The sequence below is a fragment of the Octopus bimaculoides genome, chromosome 6, assembly GCF_046866305.1.
Source record: "Octopus bimaculoides isolate indiv1 chromosome 6, ASM4686630v1, whole genome shotgun sequence".
Taxonomy (NCBI): domain Eukaryota; kingdom Metazoa; phylum Mollusca; class Cephalopoda; order Octopoda; family Octopodidae; genus Octopus; species Octopus bimaculoides.
The window spans coordinates 42,468,793-42,484,343 of NC_142933.1; the positions used below are offsets into that span (position 1 = coordinate 42,468,793).

The window sequence follows — 15,551 nt, forward strand, 5'->3', positions numbered from 1 at the left end:
AAAGTAAGAATTTGATTTCAGATTATGTTTTCCACTAACTTCCCACAGTCACACAATTAGTATCTAAATATTATTTTATATCTCTGCACACACATAAAAGGTCAACATCTAACTTTGTGGACTTTTAATTACCACATATTCAACTAGAAGATGTTTCTACAAGACCATGCAAGTTAACGCTTCCTCAGATCACACCCAAGTGCAACCTTTAATAAAAGTTGGTGGACATATTAGAAAACAAGATGAGATGGTCACAGTTGGAAGCATTTGGTTTATAGTCTGTTCAATCAGTGCTGCCCTAGAGTGGATGGAGGTGGGTGCCATTCCTAGACCGGGCTGTGTGTTGTGTTCTTCAGCAAGACACTTTATTTCACATTACTCCAGTTTACTCAGCTGTAGAAATGAGTTGCAACATTACTGGTGCCAAGCTGTATGGCCTTTGCCTTTCCCTTGGATAACACTGATGGCGTGGAGAAGGGAGGCTGCTATGCATGGGTGACTGCTAGTCTTCCATAAACAACCTTGGCCAGACTTGTGCCTCAGAGAGTAACTTTCTGGATGCAATCCTATGTTCCTTCATGACCAAAGCGGGGGGGGGGGGGGGGGGGGGCTTTACTTGATTTTTATAAAAAGTAGCTCGATTTTTTTGTTTGTTTTAGCAATATAGACACAGGTGTGGCTATGTAGTAAGAAGTTTGCTTCCCAACCACATGGTTCTGGGTTCATTTTCACTGCAAGGCACCATGGACAAGTCTCTTCTACTATAGCTCCTAGCTAACCAAAGCCTTGTGAATGGACTTGATAGGTAGAAATTGAAAGAAGCCAAGCATGTTTGTGTTTGTTCCCCACCACCACCACCACCACCACAACCACCCCCATCACTACTTGATATCTGGTGTCAGTTTGTTTATGTCACTATAACTTAGTTCAGCAAAAGAGAACAATAGAATAAATATCAGACCTAAAATAAAATAAGTACTCTACTTAGTCAATATGTTTGACTAAACACCTTTCAAGGTAGAGCCCCAACCTGGCCATAACCCAATGACTGAAACAAGTAAAAGATAAAGATAGTTTTCAACACATTCATTTATAGGGTGGAAAGATCGGTATGGAAAGAATCAGTAGGGAGAATAGAGTGGAAAAATAATGTGAAGAGAATAGGTTGAGCAGAATGAAAATAACAGAATTGATTTTGTTTCTGTATCTTTTTTATTAAAGCTTTTGATTATTTTACTCTAAATATCAAACATTATGTAGTCAATATAAGGTATTCTAAACTTTCATTATCCTTTTTATTTGCTTAAATGGATGAGGTGGTATTTAGTTAGAGCTATTGTTATACCTGCTTACCTGATTGAGATAGTATTTTTTCAAGTACTATTGTTATACCTGGATGAGAACTTACCTTGATGAGGTGGCATTTTGTCAGGGAACTATTGTTTTACAAGTTTACATGGATGAGATAGTGTTTAGTTAAGGGAGGTTTTTTTTTTTTTTGTTATTCATTTATTTTTATTTTTACAGTTGGATGATCTTCCCAACTGCAAACTGCTCAACTATACAATAGAAGTATTTCTATGTCAGACCAACTAGAGCAAACAAAATTATATGCTTTGTTGAGAAGATAAACTTGAATTACCATTGCATTGATTTTCATTTGTAAGTGTCTATAATATTAGTTTTTCACTTATCTGCAAAGCCTCATATCTGTCGGGGAGATTTTTAGAGAATTATAGTTGATTACAATTATCCCACTACTTGTCCATATTTTATTGACCCTAAAATCAAGGAAAGTAAAGCTGGTCTTGTCAAGATTTGAACTCAGATTGTAAAATAGTCATAATTAAATACAGCAAGACATTTTTATTTGATGCTCTACCTACTTTTCCAATCCACCAGACATGTTCCTGTATAATAGCAATTTAATGGTGTGTGTGTGTGTGTGTGTTATTTTTTACTCATTTCAGCCATTTGACTGCAACCATGCAAGAGCACTACCTTGAACATTTTTAGTCAAATGAATATTATCGTTATTTTATTTTAAGCCTGGTACTTATTCCCTCAGTCTCTTTTGCTGAACTACTAAGTTATAGGGACATAAACATATCAACACCAGCTGTCAAGTGGTGTAGGGGAGCAAACACAGATCCAAAGACACACACACACACATATATATATATAATAAGAAGAGGAAGAACAGTCTCTTCGCCATGACATTTTTTAAAGTTTTCAATGATGAAGAGGGAGGAAGTAGACCTGACCCAAACGCTTACAACAAAGTAGACACCACTGAAAATCCAAGAACCAGGTGGTGACAGTTAACTAGATCATGATCCAATACTCTCAGAATAACGTACCTGAAAATATTAAACTTGTTTACTTTCTAAAGTCTATAATTGGAAAAAATTCTAACTTAGTTCATTAAAAATGTTTGTTGGTAAATTAACATTATATGTTGTAAGCATGAGAAATATGTCTTTATATGTTGTTGTCATTACTGTTGTTGTTCAACTTCAGTCAGTCCTTACAAAACAGACCCAAGATCAAAGGGGGGGTTTCAGCAGTCACCACCCTAGACATTTTTCCAAGGTACAATGCACCCAGCACCACATTATCCAATGTATCCTTCCCTTTTAAATATGGCAGGGTATCATTTGAGTGAAATTTTGCTGCTATTTCTAATAGGACAATTGACTATGTAGAGGTTCCCATGTTAGCTCATGACATAATTGTTGGAGGTGTTAATGTTCATGCAATAGGTGAATTAAAAAAGTGTAAAAATATTGCCAGTAGACAGATATGTGCACAGTCATAGAAGTCTAAATCTCCTGACTATTGCCAACACAGACTATAAATGTTCTCAATCCTTAAATAAAACCTATGATCTTAAAAGGTTTTTCTTTTTTAAGTCGTAAATACATTTAGCTGTTTAGGCATACAGCAGCCATAATAGCAGTTAGAGAACAAAGACTGAAATAACAGAATGATTGAGAGGAAAGTGATATATTATGATCAGAAAACTACAAGCTGTTACAAAACTGGGGTGACAAGTAGGACAATTGTATAAAAATGGAAATTACCAATGAAACACAATGGACCTGCCTCTTTGCCATCTACCACCCATAGAGTGGAGCACATTCCAAACCACTACACTAAATACTTTTCTTTTATTTCCTTCACTATAAAAGCAAGGTATACTAATCTTTTTATTTATGGCTCAGTCATAAGAAGAACAGAGTCTCTGAGTTCCTTCATCAGGAGTTCAGAGACAGGTAGAGGAAAGAAGGGAATTGCCTTCAGACCAGAGACCTGCAACAGAATGAACCCTACTAAAGGTGCCCAAGGAGCAAGTGACAGGCAATGAATTAAGTCTACTCCCCAACCAACATCAAAGATCCTTCCCACAGGCTTCTGTGCAGTTTATGTCAACCAAATATCATTAGACAGGATTTGGTTGACCCAAGGTTATAATAAAAAAACATCTGTTCAAAGTTCCATGAAGTGAGATTGAAACTGAAATTATGTAGCTGTTAAACGAACTGCTTGACCACACAGCCATACACCTACATCCAACTGAAACAAAACATTAATTTCACTAGTACCACTTTGTTATCCCTACCTTGAGTCAAGCAACATTGATATCACTAATACCAACATATTATCCTTACTTCACATCTAACAACATTGATATCAGACATCACCTAATTTTCACTATTTTCAGTTTATCAACATTAATTTCATTAAAACCAACATGTTATCCCAACTTTCTAACAGGTGCAAGGGAACATTCTTTGCTACTTAAATTGCTAACTGAATAAACAAATAAACATTAGTGTAGAGATTTTAGAATGAAAGAAAACAAATCATTCTATTGAATCTCTTCTGTTAATATGTCAGACAAACTTAAAGGAGATGAATCTAGCAAACAGAGGGAAATTAAGGACTCTATTTGAAGATAGCAGAGATAGCAATGGATATAACATATAGTTATCTATCTTCAAGTTGAATATTATTTACAAACCGAAGAGGAATCAGGATATATTTTTGATAAAGTTTATCAAACAAGGAAATCTAAAAAAAATTTAAACCACTTTAGAGTACATTCACCGAAATGCTGTACTCACAATATTCAGGTACACTGAGCATTAAATAGTTAATTAGACATAACTATGAAGTGAAGAAAAGACAATATTAATCAATAACTATCATTATTTTAATTATTCTATCAAGTATGAGACAACTCTAGACATGTTTCATTCTTATGAGATTTCCTTTGTTAAGCATAGATAATAATGTATTTGTCAGAGTTGTATTGAGAGAATCAGTAAGTGGAAGTATAATAAAGAACACAAATTAAAAGAAAAATAGTGTATTTTAGAGAATATATTACTGTGAGAAACTATTCTTTGATCTGAATCAGAGAGATAAGTATGACAAAAATATATTGTTTATCAACAAAAATTAACATATTTACACTAAAATTACTTGTAACTTCTATTGTTAATCATGAGATTATTTTTAAAAGGAATATATAGCTTAAGGATATATTTAAAAGACAAATTAGTTTCTTTATAGAGCGACGGAGTGCCAACAACAACAACTGTAGTCTCATTGTATCACATGGAAAAGACTGAATTTCCAGTGGCTAAGTCGCTCTCACCATTAAAAAAAAAGGCATGATGAAAATATCCTTTTAATCTTTTACTTGTTTTAGTCATTAGACTGCAGCCATGCTGGAACACCACCGTCAAGAATTTTTAGTGGAATGACTCAACTCTGATAATTTTTTTTTTTTAAAGTCTGGTACTTATTCTATCAACCTCTTTTACCAAACTGCTAAGTTATGGGGATTTAAACACACCCACACCAGTTATCAAGCAGTGTTGGAGGACAAACACACACACACATAAATATACGACAGACTTCTTTCAGTTTCCGTCTACCAAATCCACTCATTAGACCTTGGTAAACCAAAGGCTATAGTTGAAGACACTTGTCCAAGATGTCATGCAGTGAGACTGAACCCAGAACCATGTGTTTGGAAAGCAAACTTCTTACCACACAGCCATGCCTGAACCTATATAATAACATATTTTCAATAGATTTTAACCTGCACACTGTAAGCAGGTGATATAAAATTTGTAACAATGATTTTATAATATAGGCAAAAGGCTTCAAATGTAGTTGATGTATACAGACAATGAGAACAACTTCAGTACTCAACTAATCTTTTATTTTATTAACCCCAGACAGATGAAAGGCAAAGTCAGCCATACTGAGAAATATTGCACAGCAGTAGAAAATGACAAAGAAAATTTAGTAAGATATATTGTTGTTTGAATCATTATGAACTATTTTCAGTGAAGTGCTGACAAATGAAGTGGTTACTACACAATCAAAAGAGAAGACAACCATATAATCTAAATGATAAATTGAAGCTAATTTTCAAAGCAGGTGTAAAATTTAATATAATAAATAAAGATAGATAGATTAGGTGTTTACTCAACTCTCTTAATGGTATTGACAATAAATGAAGAATAAAATGAGTAAGCTCTGAAATTCTTTGATATTACAATTGGACACAGAGATAGGTATAGCATCCAGTAAGTGAATATTGAACATTTTCCAATACAGCTAAGATGAGGACACACACATACATACACACAAACAACAACATGAAAGACAAAGTGAAAATACTGACACTCAAGAAAGAAAAACAGTAGAAGTGTCTTTGACATTTCAAGCTTAAGCACTTCTCCAGTAAGTCAGGTGGAAAAAAAAAACGATAAAAATGCAAACTATAGAGAAATACATTCTAGTCTGTGTCAAGCCATGTTAAAAATGGTTGGAGGCTAGAATGTCCAGTGGTGAAGGGAAAAGACAGAAGTCTCAAGCATATGAGAGCAATAGCAAAATTGTGAAAGTAAAGAAGGTAACTTTATGTCAGAATACATGATAATGTATGTGTGCAATTATAGTATGTGTATTCATGTGTGTGTAGGTACTTCTTTAAGTATTTAGCATGTGCATTGCATACATAGTGCATCTATGGATGCACTAATAAGAAGTGTGGTGAGGTGCAAGGAGGAAGAGTGATCTATATACGAGATTGTATCAAATAAAAGGACATTTGCTTCGTAGGTGAGTTCCCATTTATTATCAACTATGTAGCCACTAGCCTACTGTTACTACAACAATCTCTGTTCTTCTGAACTTGCTAACCTAACTTCAATCATTGATGCCATCCTTTCATCATCTCTACAGTGGCTCAGCTTCAAGCTACCATACTTTGTCCTAATCTCTGCTTTATCCTCATAACTAGATTTCTCTTGAGCTACAAACCAACAACAATTCAAAGAATGCATTGATTTCTAACAATGATATAAGGTTACAAATTTTGGAGAAAGAAACAATCAGTTATGTCCATCCCAGTAGTTAACTGGTATTTAAATTTATTGATGAACCCCTCTGACAGATTTCAACACAGAACATAAAGTACTTGGTGGCAGGGTTTACTCACCACTATAACTTGAGTATTGCAGCCTGCAATCAATGGTTGGTATTGCCAAGTTGAGCTCCTCTGCACACCCAACAGTTAGTGACAAATAACCTTTAGCAGTGGGAGATGATGATGTTGTCAATCACCTTCCAGGTTTAGCCATCCAGACTGTACCAAGTCCAGTTCTAACAAAGAACTGCATGTGCACACACATCAGCCCACAACCTCCCATCCCACCTCATATCTATCTGCTGGATGAGTTGGTACAAATATGTCCTTTACCTCTTACCAGATCATCAAATCAAGGCCTTACTCTCATTCAACGCAGCAGAGGTGAGCAAGCCCTGCACCAGATAGCTGGATTTGATTAAGGAAGATCTTCAAAGATTCGACATTATCTTGGAACATGCAGAGGGGCTGGCATGGCACCACCAGCAATGGAGAGCACTGGTGGACCTGGTCAGCTCTACATATGATGGCGCCTCTGGGACCACTAACTTGGGATGGTCCCAGCCCCATCAAGTAAGAGCATGAAGCAAGCAAGCACATAAATGCAGTTATCAAGTACTTCAAGATATTTTGTCCAATACTCTAATGATTCTGTCATACCTAACTCTACTCAGGGTACTTCATATTATCTAGAAAGGTCATAGACACACCATTTTTTAGTATTCCTTCTTAGGCAAACAAATAAAAGGAAAAGTTAAGAGTTAATCTTTCAGATTCTCCCCTATGTAACCTGATAATCAACTACAAAATCACCAGCTACAAAGTACAACAAAGAAAATTAGTTACGACTAAAAGATACTAAAGCCACTTCTGTCTACAGTTATGTCTAACATTTTACATTAGTCAACAGTAATTTAAACTAGAGGGATCAACATATTCTATCTTCTTTATGTTTTGAGCCAAAACAACTTTAAAATGAAGGGTATAGTTTGTTGCCACAGCAAACTCCAGCTCTTACAGCCCTCACTGTTATAGACACAAACACTCACAAAATGTCTATGCAGATCTACAATGCCACAGAAGACAACTATGACTAAACTAAAACACAATCCTCTTTGCTCATTTCAGGCCAACCTAAATGCACAAAGAAACAGTTGAAATGACAATAACCTCATGCAAAGATCTGGGAATGTACACTACCAATAACGAATATGTGAAGAGGAGAAGCACCAACTGACATATCTCAGCCCAAATTATCCACACATGCTGAAACCACCTACAAAAATAACTGAAGGGTGTACAGAAATAATGATAATACAGTATAGACACACCTCAGCTAGGTAGAGGAGGGATGTGTGTGTGTGTGTATGTAGGTAGGTAGGTAGATAGATAGATAGATAGATAGATTACTGTGGGTCACACCCAGAAGACAACTTGTTTACATGACAGTATATATTACAAATGACCAAGATTTATGCAAAACCATTACTATACTACTACTACAACAACCACTACCACTATTACTACTACTCATTTTCAATGGGAGTGTAAAAAAATATTTACATCATAAAGTATCAGATATATTGTTTGTATCAGACACACTCACACACACACACATCTATATTATATATAAAATTTTGTGTGTTGTGTGTCGACTGAATTAAATGTATGTATGTGTATATATATATATATATATATATATATACACATATACACACACACACACACACATAAAATTTTATATATAATATATAGATACCGACATATGTATTAGATTATGCTTTAAATATATAGAGAGACATATTTCTTCTGGTAAATGTCATATATATTGCAACATTAATCACAGTTGTTTTTGTTGTCATTGGTCAGTGTTTAGCTGCATGTCAAACCTGATCAAAGATCTGCTCAACTGTGTATCTATTCCTAGCAGGTCAAGCAACCCTGTTGAGACACCATCTCTGACACGACAGAATTTTTTTTTTTTTTTTTTTGGTTGGATTGAGGTAAGTCATTGATTAACTTAACCCACACTACCAATCTGATAAACATATGCCGAAGATAGGCTTGAAAAAAATTACAAGTAGCTACAAAAATAACATCTCTTTCAAATCTACACAACAACCACTCATCATCATGAAATATAATCATCACCACCACCACCATCAGCATCATTACCATCCCCATCACCATCACCACCCTCACCAAAATCACCACCACCATTTTAGTTATCATGTTAGCTCTTCTATAACAACTACAATGAGATCTGATCCACAAAACTGGTTGAGTTCTTTCCACCATTAATTTGGCCAGAATCAGTAATCATTTTAACCAATCCTTTACTTCAAAGAATGTCAGTCCTCTCAAATTTCCTCTCTGCCTACAGTTTTCCTGCAATACCTTATGTATGAAATTTGATAGAGGGTAACCATGCAGAAGGTGTGTATATGCGTGTTGTGTTGTCTTTGCATATATATATATATATATATATATATATATATATATATATATATATATATATATATATATATAACAGGTGTGTCAAGACACTTCCCTTGACACACAAAAAAAAAACTATTCCAAACATAGAGATCAATAAAATAAGCACCACACTAAATAAGCACTGGAGTCAAGAAGCCAGATTATAAACATTTGACTGTGGTGCCTCAGTATGGCCACAGTCTAATGATTGAAATCATTATAGTAGAGATATTGAATGAGATATATGACTTCATGTAACAAATCTAACATGAAGACTATCAATCTCATTGATGTCACTTCTCCAAGAGGGCCTACAAAAGTCATTGGCACAGCACCTCATTGCTGACCCAACCAAATCATTATTAACCCTTTAGTGTTCAGATTACTATGTCAAATGAAAGGTTTATTAATTCACATTGTTTTGAATTAATTATGCATAATCTCATAGCTTTGAGATTTTGATGGTGTGATTTTTTATTTTGAATGACATTGTAGAATAGGTCTGAAAGGCTAGATCTGGCTTGTTTGAATATAAAATAGGGAGAATATTTTGGCTGGAAAAGGCCAGTTTAAATGCTAAACAGTTAAAAAAAAATCTCTCAGTTTCCCTTTTTTCTGTTAGCCATACATTTGATGCCTGCAATGAGGTCAATTTCCTTTTAATATACTAGGATTTGTGATAGGTTTAAGTTAAATGTAACATTGGTATCGCAGTAGATGTGCAAATGCCAGTTCAATACAAGGTTTCATTTTTTTCTCTTGTTTTATGGTAACGCTGCAGTTATGACATATTCATTACAAACAGGACTATTTTATGAAAATGTCATTTCTTATTCAATGAAAATATCTTGACTTTTAAAATAATCAATCCATGCAAGCATAGAAAAATAAATTGGGAAATGTAAGAGACTCTAAAATCTATGAATAATTTGGTTTTTATCAAAGTGGTTTGAATTGAAAAGAGAAGACAAGAAAATCATTGTTAATCCTTTCGATGTGCTAATTAATGCTACTACATGTCATCAATGCAGCAAAGAAAGAAAATCATAAAAAACTAATACTATTTTAAAACTGAATTTTTATACTGTTTAAAAGCAGAATGACATTCAGAACTACTAGCTAACAGAACCTATCTCTCTGCATAGTTTCACCAAATCACTTACATAAAGGGTTAATGACAGTTTCCATAATATCTGTGTATTAGTTTCATGGAAAATTGTCATAGTAACAATGGGAATATATACAAGTTGAAAAAATATTCAAAGATTGGTACAAAATGACTGAATAAAAACATTTTAAATACTAATTAATTAGTAGTTTGGCCCCTCTTTGATCCCCTCTAAACTGAAACGTTTTATTCTTTTATTTCTTTCAGTCATTTGACTGCAGCCATGCTGCAGCACTGCTTTTAGTCAAGCAAATAAACCCGAGGACTTATTCTTTGTAAGCCTAGTACTTATTCTATCAGTCTCTTTTGTTAAACCTCTAAGTTACAGGGAGGCAAACACACCAGTATCGGTTGTCAAGCGATGTTGGTGGGGACCAACACACACACATATATATATATACGACAGGCTTCTTTCAGTTTCCATCTACCAAATCCACTCACAAGGCTTTGGTCAGCCCGAGGCTAGAGTAGAAGACAATTGCCTAAAGCACCATACAGTGGGACTGAACCGGAAACGTGGTCGGTAAGAAAGCTACTTACCACACAACCACTCCTGTGCCTATGTTCTTGAAATTAAGATTCAAGTTTGAATCCAGGCTTATCCAACAGCACAGCACCTTGCAAAAATGTCTCCTTTCATAGTTTCAAGCTAATCAACACTTTATGAAAGAAATTTAATAGGAACTATGCAGAATCCTGTTGCATGGAGAGAGAGAGAGAGAGGGAGAGAGAGAGAGAGAGAGAGAGAAAGAGAGAGAGAAAGAGAGAGAGAGAGAGAGAAAGAGAGAGAGAGAGAGAGAAAGAGAGAGAGAGTAAGAGAGAGAGTAAGAGAGAGAGAGTGTGTGTGTGTGTGTGTGTGTGTGTGTGTGTGTGTGTGTGTGTGTGTGTGTGTGTGTGTGTGTGTGTGTGTGTGTGTGTTTGTGTGTGTGTGTGTGTCCAGTTAGATCCCTTCAAGTTAAAGAAAAACATAAAAACCTAATCTGAAATAAGTACTGGAGTCAATATAATCAACTGGGAATCTTTGAAGATGGTACCCAGCATGGCCATATTTAAATGAGTGGGAGCAATAAAAGAATGTGTCATAACAGAGAAAAGATATTTGTTGGAGGTGTCAGATTTTATGTGGTAGATGTAGCAAAACATCTAAATTTAATAGGATAAATGAAACCAGCTGAACTAATAATGAGGAGACGGGGTAAAAATCATGATTTATTATGAACTAATTTAAACTGAAATGATTCAAATAATGAAACTTCATGGAAAATGAGAATCCAAAATATATATTTAGCATTAAGCTAAAATTAGTAGTTGTCAGCAGATTTAGAAGTGAAAGAAAACTGAATTTAGAAATTTATTTAACCTAAATGTCTGAATTGAAATAATTGAAATTTAAGTTCTGCTTTTTTTTTTTTCCTTTTTTTTTTTTGTTCGTGGCTTAATGAGTGAAGGAATAACAGCACCAATTATAATTTTCAGACCCTCCAAGAGTAAGGGTGGGAAGGTGGTATTCTTCAGGTAAGAGATTAGGTTTGGATCTTTGAAACAAAGTAAACTCTGCTGAAGATAGCTAAGAGTCAGGAAGTGGGGATTTGACTGAGAAACAGATTAAGTCTATATAGTATGTGCAGGCATGGTTGTGTGGCTGAGAAGTTTGCTTCACAAAAACATGGTTTCAGGATCAATTCCATAATGTGGCACTTTGGGTTAGTGCAGAGCCAGCTTAGCAGCATGATAAACCCCCAGGAAAATCAATGCAATGGACCCTATAGTATTTATTTATTGACCCCAGGCAACAGCCCAGTGTGCCCATGCATTCAGATGGTACTGGGTAAGAGTCTTCTACTATAGTCCTCCTGAGCCAACCAAAGCCTTGTGAGTGGATTTAGGAGGCAAAAACTAAAAGAAACCCGTTGTGTGTGTGTGTATGCATGCAAGCATGTTTGTGCTTCCTTGTTTAGACATTGCACAAAATTGTAAATAAACATCATTGTTACACCAGCAGAATTTTTCATTTGCAATCTTCCATAAAAAATGCCCAACTGCTGTAATTTTATTGTCTCTCTTTCCTACCTCTCTATCCTCTTCCATTCCTAGTATGCATGATGAATATAGAGAGGGGGTAAGTATAGAAAAATGAGAGGATATCAAAGAGGTGAGGAAAGCAGCTGATAGAAACTTGACAGTAGATATAAATATGTGTGTATCATCGTGATTATTTCAATGCCCACTTTTCCATGCTTGCATGGGATGTATGAATTTATTGAGGCAGATTTTCTATGGCCTGGTGCACTTCCTGTCAACATCTCTTACTTGTTTCCAAGCATGGCCGGATATGTTTTCACAGAATATTTGAAATTAATAATATTCATTTACAGTAATCACAATGTCAAGTTAGGAACACACACACATACATATATACAAGATGCTTCCTTGAATCTCCATCTACCAAATTCACTCACAATTTGGTCATCTCAGGACTACAGTAGAAAACACTAGCCACAGAAGCTATACAGTGGGACTGAACCTGAAACCAAGTAGTTGGAAAGCAAACTTCTGAACCTCACAACCAAATCTATGCCTATATGGTATATAATTTAAAACATCACACATTCTGGAAATGCTACAAAAAAGATTCCCAACAACACAAGATGTGAGAAAAATTAAACTGGCTATTATGAGATTGATGGTAGGATCTGTTTATCAACAACCAGTATGACACAGCCTAAGCTAATGAGCCTCCTTCCCAGCTTCCATCACTACTATATATATATCATAGCTTCCATCATTCCCACCATATATATGGTATGTGTAGATGTTGTGTGTATATTTACACACACACACACACATTTAAGAATTGGATGCTCAAACCCATTTTATTTAATGAATCCACATTTGCGAAGTTGGATCTGCTCCAAATCTTTTCTCTTTTCTTCACATTCCTAACACAGTTCACATCTATAATTTTCATTCCAGAACTTTGCAAATTTTATTAAGAAATATTCACTTTATTTAATAGAGAAATTAAACCCATTTATAAGAAAGTTCTGAGAATAAAATCTTCAGAATTTGAATGCCAAACATGGTCCTTATGAAAGAGAAAAGTATTTATAATGCTATTCTGTGTGAGAAAACACAAAAATACCTGTTCAATGTCAAGCATTTTTTTTTTAAATGTCTGAACAATGTATGTCAATAATAGAAAATTAATTGACTATTGCTACCACTGTTTCTGTTGGTGACAGTCCAGCTTATCTTAAATAGCTATATATTATTATTACTAATGATTTAATTTGGATCATATGATAAGAGGACCACTCCTGGGTGAGCAAAGGCTCCATATGGTTTATTTGACTTACTACAAATATCAGCCAATTCTTCCTTTATATTATACTCATCAAACCAAAAAAAATAGTAATAATAGACAATATAGTCCAAGTTATAGTGTGTCTGAATAAACAACCTGATGGTCATGATTGGAATACATTTGATCACAGGCATACTAAATTTAGGTTAACCTGGGCTTAGTAACAATCACATTAAAACTGTATGGTTTCAAGTGATTTATCCAATGCCAGCTATAACTACATGCTTATGTTTCATTTTAATAGTGAATATTTTTGTCTTTCAGGAGGGAAAGATCTATGATGATGAATCATGTAATGGAATCATAAAACATGTGAACATGCAAACTGATGTTCCTACCTATTCCTTCATTGATCTACTTGAAATTACTGTATGACAAGAGTATTTCTTGCTAAATGGATTGAGAGAAAATGAATCACAGAAAAATAAAGAAAATATAAAAAAAGCAAGTTTTGTAATTTTCAAATAGATTTCATAAAGTAATTGGAAAAGCAAATACAAGAGGATGAGATCTTTATTTCATATATGAAGCTATGAAGATAGAAGCTGAGATAAAGATGTATATTTATGGCAAACAGTAAAGAAAAATCCATTAGTGGTTCGAGCCACTTATAGTTGTAGTTCTTGTTCTTGTTGTGCTGTGTTGTTGTTGTTGTGTTGCTGTTGTTTATCTCCCAAATTATCCCTGACTGAACAGACCTATGGTAAAAGAGATTTCCAAACATGACAATCTAGTTTTTTTTTTTTTTGTTTGTTTTTTTTCCAGACAACATCCGCCACTATTACATCTTAAATTCAGACATTGTATTGAAGAACTAAATTATCAAAAGATGTCCTTCCTCTTTTTAAGAGAGCAGAGTTTGAGTTGAGATAGATTTGGTTGTTCCTTCTATCTGATCAAGTGACCACAGAAAGGTTCCCATTTTAGACTGCTAATTATAATAGTCAATCTCATATCAACATTACACATATTGTAACAGAAGAGATCATTAATAGATCACTAATGATAACAGCTATTGATTTAACCTAGCACATATTTTAAGAGTCAAGAGCATTATCAAGTCAGTCACAATTAGTCATTGGTGCTGAAAAGCCTGCTACAGGCCGACATAAAGTCAATAGTGGTTAGTCATACATACATATGTGTTGAAACATACTGCTACAGCAGTCAGCATTATCAGATTCAGTAACGTTTACACAGTTGTGTAATGATAATATACAACTGTGACATCAACAAGCATTATCAACAAACAGTTACATCATTCAGTTATAACATTGCTATGAGAAATAGTTATTACAGTAGTCCATATTATCAAGGCATTTGAAGTAATAGTGCAAAGTATGGGATTAAATGCCTATACATTCAAACTTCAAATTCCTCTAACATTGAGCTCAACATTCACTTTTCTATAGTTGTTGAAATAACTGCCACCACTATGCAATAGGTAGGGGTAGAGGCCACTTCCATCGATTATATCCCTGAGATATACAGTATATACTACCACCATGCATTCTCTAGAAGAGTGCTTCTCAACTGGGGTTCATATGGTCCTTGAGGGTCCATATAAGATTTTGTCACTAAATTTTATCTGCAATAAATTGGTTATACTTTTACAATACACAAAATATTTTCATAATCTTTTATATACAATTCCTGATAATACTTAATTATAAAAATATTATAGCCTGAACAGGATAAACTACCCAGTTTATTAGCATTATCCTGCATTTGAGAATTTAAAATCACTTCTTTAACTTTCTAAGACATCTCAACGCTTCTAAAAGCAAACTTCGTGTGTTTGTTTACGTTCATCGTAATTTGAATTAAAAAATTTTTTTTTTTTTTTTTAAAGCATCAAATGGCTAAGAGGGTTCATCCAAGTAAAATAGGAATCAAAGTAGTCCATTGGTAAAAAAAAATGGTTCAGAAACACTGCTCTAGATGGAAGGAGGTGTTACTACCAACACACCACCCTGACACAATACATATTCTATCACTCTACCAATCTGATATTTTACCAACCCTACCAATCCACCACCATGATGCTCAAAAACCCCATTTCTACTAACCCACTCACATCTGACGCTCTA

The 15,551-nt window shown here is 34.6% G+C and overlaps 1 long non-coding RNA gene across 2 annotated transcripts; it reads left to right on the forward strand.

Moving 5' to 3' along the window:
• Window positions 1-363: 363 nt before the first annotated feature.
• LOC128248150 (uncharacterized) lies at window positions 364-14,805 on the forward strand. Of its 2 annotated transcripts, XR_016242242.1 has the most exons (3): window positions 364-8,454; window positions 10,305-10,372; window positions 13,726-14,805. It is a non-coding gene; the product is annotated as an uncharacterized LOC128248150 (long non-coding RNA). The 2 variants fall into 2 exon arrangements; XR_008264438.2 differs by lacking the exon at window positions 10,305-10,372.
• The last annotated feature ends 746 nt before the right edge of the window (window positions 14,806-15,551 follow it).